The sequence below is a fragment of the Suncus etruscus genome, chromosome 11 (genome assembly GCF_024139225.1).
Source record: "Suncus etruscus isolate mSunEtr1 chromosome 11, mSunEtr1.pri.cur, whole genome shotgun sequence".
Taxonomy (NCBI): Eukaryota; Metazoa; Chordata; class Mammalia; order Eulipotyphla; family Soricidae; genus Suncus; species Suncus etruscus.
The window spans coordinates 104,009,145-104,017,847 of NC_064858.1; the positions used below are offsets into that span (position 1 = coordinate 104,009,145).

Below are 8,703 nucleotides of genomic sequence, written 5' to 3' on the forward strand. Positions count from 1 at the left end.
CCAGTTTCTTGATTTGCTTTTCTCTTAGGCAGTATCATTTCCTTGATCGTGATTTCAAGGTTCATCAGAGCCACAAATTAAAGTGTTATTTCTTGCATATATTACTCTCAAGTTGACTTTGATGTTAAGTTGGAATTCCTCATGCTGGTATCATTGCTGAGGAATAAAAAGGTCATATTCCTCCCTGCATCCATCCCCAGGGAAGTAATACAAAATAGAAACACATGGTCAACTAGACACAGCATTCTGCTGGAGCAATAATCCTGACTCTGGATTACCAACTACTTGGAAATATATATGAGAAATTAGTCCAATTTGCTTAATCTGTGATCTTGGCTATGTAGTTATAAGCTATAAGCCTAGTAAATGACTTTATTTTAGCCTGTATGAGGCCATATCTCAGAGTATTACAGTTTTCAAAATATGTACTAATATATTCATAAAAATATGAACCATCCAAAACTCCATTTTCAGCTAGTAACCTTTTCTCTATTTTGAATTAAAAGGTCCCAGTTTAAAGTCGTTTTTAATTTGAAATGTTACATATTTATTTGGTTTTTAGAAAATGTCATAACCCTAGGTGATCTTCAACTATTGTTGATTTGAACTGCACAGAAATTTAGAATTTATTATGCTGTTATTTCTTTTTTGTTTGCTTGCTTTATTGGCCACACTCAGAAATGCACAGGAATTACTGCTGGCTTTGTTTTGAGGGAACTTCTGGCAGTACTTGGAGACCATATGAGGTGCTCAGAACTAATTGACTGGCCAAATGAAACCAAAATACCTTAGCTCTTCTATCATCTCTAAGGCCTTGCTGCTACAAATTTAATAGAACTAGCTTCTCACTTAAAACTGAAGGGCACTGGTGGCAGTAAAGTTGCACTGATGCGAGGGTGTACTTTTTTTGACTAAAACCAACTACAAACATATTTGTAATCATGGTGCTTAAAGATAGTATTAAAATAAATAAATAAATAAAAATTAGATTTAAATGCATTAGGCATTTATAAAAAGGAATATTTATGTTTTTGCAGATTTTATTTCTAGTATACTATATCCGATTTCTCTTCTTCATTTATTAATGAAATATTAGGTAGAGCTCATAGGGTGTTTTAACTGTTTCTTATTCTGCATTCTTTTACATATCTAGTTCATATCTAATTAGAGGACTACTATGTTTCAATACATTATATTCAAAAGATATAATCTAGAGCAAATTGAAACTTTATCTGAATTTCCAATTACACTCAATATTTTAAGAGTATATCCATAGATAAAATCACTACCCAGTAGAATTGTAATGTCAGAGGAAAAACAACTTTGCCAAATATTCATAAAAACTAAATGATTGTAGCAGTTTAACATTCTATTAATAGTCAAATTGTCTTGTTTCTTTGTTTTTCTGTCAGTACTGGTATTTTTTTTCAAATAAATAGTCATTTATTTCTTTGGTAAGTGTTTCATAGTAGTTATTGCCTTTATTTCTATATAGCTGCATTTATGTGTAAAAAAATGGTAACTTTAAAAGTTTAATCTATTTCTTCTGTTTTACTGCACTTTTAGTACTCACTGAATATTTTCCTGCCAAGTGTCACATTTTATTTCAATGTAAAAGATGATTTAAATTATAAGTAAGCATATAATTTTAATTTAAAAATAGTTTTATTGTTACTTAGGGGCCATACTCAGTAATTCTCAGAGCTTACTTCTGTCTCAGTGCTCAGATATTATTTCCGGTGAGGCTCAAAAGGCTTAATGGTGTGCTAAGGATTGAACTCTGTTTAGCCATGTGCGATGCAATCATTCCACCTGTTGTATACTCTTTACTATAGGAAATGTAGTCTTGATGCTTTGCACCTTAATTCACATATGTAAAACTAATCAATGTCAACATTTCTGTCCAATATTATTATTTATTTATAACAATATTTGTGGAGAACAATGTGCTAATATAACTACCATGGTAAAGTAAATAAAAATGAAGGATCTCTAAAGTCCCTTTAAGGAGAATGCTAAAGTAAGGCAGGTTGCTGAGAAAATGTCTTTATTCTTCACTCAGTTTCAGCAGATACACACTTTTAGGCTAACAGTTACTTTATTTTATCAATTTAAGGATTTAATTTAGCAAAGCAAAAATGCTTCTATCAAATATTTTTGAACTCCAAGTTTTACCATACATACCTATTTTGTAAATTCTGCCCAAAGACTTAAATGTGATTGTTTTGAAGTTACACATATATACATATCTACATAATTAGAATTTTTTTCTATGAAGTAAAGATTGATGGTTTTGTCTCCCGCATTTCCAGAATTTATACCCTTGTTTCTTTTAAATAGAGTGGATCATACAAGAAATTGCTATTTGAAAAGGGCAATTTACTATGGTTCTATCTATTCTGTTATATATCATTTTTCTTTGTCTACTTTAAAAAGCAAATCTTTTACATTAATCCTATGACTTGTTACTTCGAGATGTATTTGACAATGTTCTTTTATTTTTTCCTCTAGATATATTATTTTCTTTAGCTAATCTATTTTCAGCTATAAGAGTAATATCTTTAATATTCTGTCTTCGTATTTGATTATCTTCTACATTTTTAATTAGTTATAGAATATTTCAGATCTCTACATCATTTTAGCTTAGTACATTTTATCATCGAATAAAGTGCATTTTAATTTTACAAATTAATTTTTATTATTTGTATTTGATTAAAATATCATGATTACAAAGTCATTCATAGTTGAGATTAGCCACTGCACTGATCTCACCACAATCTCCACTTCTCTCCTCAATGTTTTCAGAGTTCTGAACAAATTACTAAATACAATTTGAATGAATATAGTTCAATCCTGCAGATAGATACCCCAAAGTGGAAGTATTGGGTCATATGCAAATCAATTCTGATTTTACTTGAGAACCCCTTAATCCATATTCTTTTTCATAGGGTTAAAACTAGGAATAGTTTCCATCACAATGGATGACAGACTGCTCCTAGTTCTTTTGAAGTGTGCCTTTCTCTCTAGTGTATGATCAACTGTTATTGTCATCTTGATTTGGATTTTCCTAGTAGGAAGTTATTAGCATGTTTTCTTGTGCCTTTCGACCATCCATAGTTCTTCCTCAGAGAAGTATCTGTTTATTTTCCTCTCTCAATTTTTGATGGGTATTTTATATTTTCTTTATTTGTTGATCTTAACGAGTATGCTATACATATAGGATATTCCTTTGAGTGTAAATATTTCTCCCATTTCAGCTAGCTGTCTTTTAGTTTTAGGCCATGTTTATTTTAACATATAGAAACTATTTTTAGTTTTCTGTAGTCCCCTTTATCACTTCGATTCTATGGCCTTTGCCAAGGACACATTATCATTAATACCATCACTGTGTCATTCCTTTGAATTCTAGGTTAGGTCTCAATTAGGTCTAAGTTGAGGTCTAAGTAAAGGCCAGATTTGGTTTAGGTCTAGATTTTGGAGTATTTTTCTAGTTTTCCTCCATGTTCTTTATATATTCAGGTCTGATCTCAAGATCTTTGATACACTTTGCTTGAAATTTGGATAAGGTGTGAGATAATTGTCCTGTGTAAGGTGTGAATGTCTTTCATTTCTGTCACTGAGACACATGTATGGAACCCTTAAATATATTAAACATTTCATAATTTAAAAGTTTATTGTCTAATAATCTTTTAGTGCTATTTATTTACACTCAGCTATTTGTATAATATGGTATTTCATGATTTAAGTACTATGCCTCCACCTCATTTGTCTTAATTACCTTAAAATATGCCTTGCTTATATTAAAGCTACTGATAACTACAGTCACCTATTTCATATGCCCTCTTCACTCTTTATATATATATTTCGTAATAGTATCAAATAATTTTAAATAAGCACTCAGGAAAGGCAAGATTTTGCTGTCTATGGTTTCTGCTGCCTCTTTTTATGATGTCTTTATGGCAATGTTTTTTATTATGGGTCAAATTCAGTTTTGCTCAGGGGCTACTCCAAGCTCTGTGCTTGGGAGGTAAAACCCAGCAGTGGATGAGGTAACACATGTTATTAGGGATTGAAACCACAATTCTATAAAAAGAATGCACTCAATCTGTTGAGCTCAAATTTTCTGGATTTCTGATGGTTAATTGTGATATGAAGTTGAATCAGATGCTCTAAGGAAATTTCTTAAAGACTAATTTCAAATACAACCCTCTCTAGAGGGAATTTTTATTTCCTTTCTCGCTTCAAGGAACTGATAGCTTGAGACCATTCTAAAACAAATTTTAGCTTGAGATTCCTTAGGAAGTACTTGCTATGTGAATTCTGACAATAGGATTAAGGTAAGTGGGTCAAGGGAAGCAATAGATTGGGACATGCGAAATCGTACAGAGGATAGCATATATGTAATACAAAGCATGTGCCCTCCTTAGGTTCTATTCTCAGCACCACATTGTCCAGTGTATTTCTAGAGACTCCTCAAACCCTGGTGGACCTGGTGATTCCTACCACTGCAAGCCCAGAACAACAGCTTATCTTGGGCTCAAGCACTGAAGAGCAGTTCCAAATATCCCTGGGATTATCAAGTATCATTTGAGCACGTTTTGGGAGTCCCCTTTCCTCATTGATAGGGATTCTATACCCCAGAAAAAATAAGCTATCTAGTAATACTGTTTTTTTAGAGGATACATGTTATCAGGAGTTTTTCCCCCACCTACTGTGACCAGATTTAAGTGAGGAAGAGTGTGATAAAAGTTGTATCAGTCAAGAATCAAAACAACATATCATTCAGTACTTACAAGTATGCATATTTTTTTCACGCAGAACTAATTATCTTCTTGAGAAAAAGCATCTGGTTAGGCTAAGGAATGGAAGTAGCAAAGTGTCATTATAAGAAGTATGTTTGAAAATATATTTCCCTTAATAACTCATACCAGATTTTGTCTGTGCTCAGCACTTTGAAATTTTGTCTAATTTATAAATCTTATATGATGTTCGCAAGTATCACAAGAAATATTGATATTGTTGCTTTCAATTTGATGGAAAGAAATTGAGCCTTAAAAGAAACTATGCCTTAATAGTTACATTGTAATATAATTTGATATTTGAAACTGCCTCGAAAGGAAACAAATTTATGTCACACTGTGAATGACTCAGATGACACTGTAAAAGTATCCCACTATTTATTCTCTTTGCATTTTCTATTCCTCTCTAGTTTTCTTTAGTCAAAGTGTTGATAAATGGAACGATGTTTTTTTTGTGTGTAATATTAAGACTAACTGCATCTTTATGTATATAAATTGAGGTACTTGGGTTGCCAGCACTATGAATCAACTGTACATAACTTAACTAAAAATAAGACTATGTATGCAGAAAATCAAGTTTTACTCAAAGCCAAAATATCAGTTTAAAAACTGAACCAGTTCAAAATAAAATTCTGCTTAAGGATCCTAGAAAACTGGTGATTTGGCTCAATTTTGAGCATTTCTTTTGCCCTTTTTATACATTCATTGTATACCTCTATTTTTTATGTTTGAGCCTTTCCCAAATCACATATAGAGGAACAGAATAAATTTACATAATGAAATCAAGGCATTATGAAGAACAGCAACATGTGACAAGAATCAAGGCATCAAAATATATCTATTGCTCACTTTTTACTTTCTGCATCTATATATAGGGTATTTATTTATGAATTTAGATGAGTTCAAATTTAATTCTGTTTTTCTTCCTTTAATAAAAGCTTATTGTATAATCACAACAATAAAAATAAGTAACTTCATATACTAAAGTAAATAGAACTTATGTGATCCAAGGACTTCATGGTAGAATTTCTACTTTGCAGTGATAACAAAAGGGACCATGGAATACAGTATTGCATTAATGAGCTAAATCCAATTCATACATCAAAGAAAGTTTTCACTTTATTAGTGTTTTTGAGAGGAGATGGTACACTAATTAGGAGATAGCTAACACAAATTAAGAATTTCTTAAACTTAATGTTTATTTCTAGAAGCTGAAAGTGTTGAGAAGGTGGGAAACCAGGGGACAGTGTGACTTTCTAATTTCACAAAAATTCTCGGTTTCCAGCCTAATCTGAAACTGTATTTACTTTGAGGTAACATAATTTGTAAAACAAGAAAAGTGAGTTTCAATGCAAAAACATATTTCCTGCATATCACTTTCAATGTATTTGAATAAATGGTCATAATTAATGAATGAGCTGAATCTTATAGCATAGAGTTGTGTTTGATATCAAATATTATCTATAAGATTTTTAACTAAAGCAGAATTTTAAGTAACTATATAGAGACATTAGTTCTGTTCTCTTCAATTCTTATTGGTTTAAGTGTTCTCTTTTGTTGTTTTCAGTAGTTTTACTTTTTAAAATCAATGTAGTGTTTATTTATAACACTATATGACTGTATAAAACATAAAATAATAAATGTATACCTCTTTAAAATATTTTGTGGTTTTTTTTGGGGGGGCCACACCTGGTATTGCTCAGGGGTTTCTCCCTGCTGTCTGCTCAGAAAAAGCTCCTGGCAGGCATGGGGGACCATATGGGACACCGGGATTCGAACCAACCACCTTTGGTCCTGGATCGGCTGCTTGCAAGGCAAATGCCACTGTGCTATCTCTCCGGGCCCATCTCTTTAAAATATTTTAACACACAACACATACTCAGAAATACTGTGTCCAGTATTTCACTGCTACAATTCTTCCCTCTAATCCTTCCCTCTCCTCCTCTCTAGTAGGCATAAGTCTGTTGTGTTCATACCTAAGATTGGTTTCTTTTGCAGTGTTTCTTTATATTCCATGCATGAAAGGGATATAACTTTTATTTATTTTTATTATGAAATATCTATATATTTTTCTCCTGACATTTTATTTGCATGACACTCTAAAGTTCCATCTATGAGGTTGAAAAATGCAAGATTTTACCACTTTTCCATATTTTAGCTCTTTTTCTTTTTAGCTGAGTATGATCTCCTGAGTATAATCTTTTATTTTGTCCCCCAATTCACAACACAGACCAGGCAAAGGGCCTGGGTTGAGGTGTATATGGGGTGCATTTACTGTACCTCCTCTTTCTATACAGTAATTGTAAAGAACACAGCCTGTGGTAAGAATTGGGAGGCCTTATATTTTCTTTCCTTTCTTTTTTATTTTTTTAATATATATTATATAATTAAAATCCTTCACCAGTGCAACATTCCCATGACCAATATCCTAAGTGTCCTTCCTCCCCACCCCACACCGGCCTGTACTCTAGACAGGCTTTCTACTTCCTTTATTCAGTCACATTTTGTTATGATAGTTCTCAGTGTAATTATTTCTGTGACTGCACTAAATGATCCCTGTGGTGAGCTTCATGTCAGGAGCTGGACCCTCCAGTCCCCCTCTATTTTGTCTCTAAGAATCATTACACAAATGTTTTTCATTCTTCTCAAAATCCATAGATGAGTGAGACCATTCTGTGTTTGTCTCTTTCTCTCTGACTTATTTCACTCAGCATAATAGATTCCATATACATCCATGTATAAGAAAATTTTATGACTTCATCTCTTCTGATGGCTGCATAATATTCCATTGTGTATCTGAACCATAATTTCTTTAACCATTCATCTATTGAGGGGCATCTAGGCTGTTTCCAGAGTCTGACTATTGTAAACAATGCTGCAATGAATATAGGTATGAGGAAGGGATTTTTGTATTGTATTTTTGTGTTCCTAGGATATATCCCTAGGAGTGATATAGCTGGATCGTAAGGGAGCTCAACTTCCAGCTTTTGGGGAAATCTCCGTATCGCTTTCCACAAAGGTTGGACCAGACGGCATTCCCACCAGCAGTGAATAAGAGTTCCTTTCTCTCCACATCCCCACCAGCACTGCTTGTTCTCATTCTTTCTGATGTGTGCCAAGCTCTGTGTCATGAGATGGTACCGCATAGTTGTTTTGATTTGCATCTCCCTGATGATTAGTGATGTGGAGCATTTTTTCATGTGCCTTTTAGCCATTTGTATGTATTTTTTGTCAAAATGTCTGTTCATTTTTTTCTCCCCATATTTTAATTGGGTTAGATGTATTTCTTGTAACATTCTGTCAGAGCCTTGTATATTTTGAATATAAAATATTCAAAAGATACAAAATATCCTAAATATATCCTAAATATTCTATCAAAAAACTTTTAGGAACAATAGATGCATATAGCAACGTAGCAGGCTATAAAATTAACACAGAAATAAATGGCCTTTATATACACCAATAATGATAGGGAGGAAATTGATATTAAGAAAACAACCCCATTCACATTAGTCGCATATAAACTCAAATACCTTGGAGTCTATTTGAGTAAAGATGTGAAGGACTTATACAAAGAAAACTATAAAACCCTGCTACAAGAAATAAGAGAAGACACACAGAAATGGAAATCCATACCCTGCTCTTAGATTGGCAAAATTAATATCATTAAAATGACAATATTGCCCAAAGATTTGTATAGATTTAATGAGATCCCTCTAAAGATACCCAAGACATTTTTCAAAGAAGTGGGTCAAACACTTATGAAATTTATTTGGAACAATAAACACCCACGAATAGCTAAAGCAATATTTGAGAAAAGGAATATGGGAGGTATTACTTATCCCAACTTTAAACTGTATTACAAAGCAATAGTTATCAAAACAGCATGGTATTAGACTGAAGA

The 8,703-nt window shown here is 32.7% G+C and overlaps 1 non-coding gene across 1 annotated transcript; it reads right to left on the reverse strand.

The window, feature by feature from the left end:
- Nucleotides 1-7,004: 7,004 nt before the first annotated feature.
- LOC126023152 (small nucleolar RNA SNORA51) lies at nucleotides 7,005-7,137 on the reverse strand. The gene has a single exon (XR_007500358.1). It is a non-coding gene; the product is annotated as a small nucleolar RNA SNORA51 (small nucleolar RNA).
- Nucleotides 7,138-8,703: the final 1,566 nt, after the last annotated feature.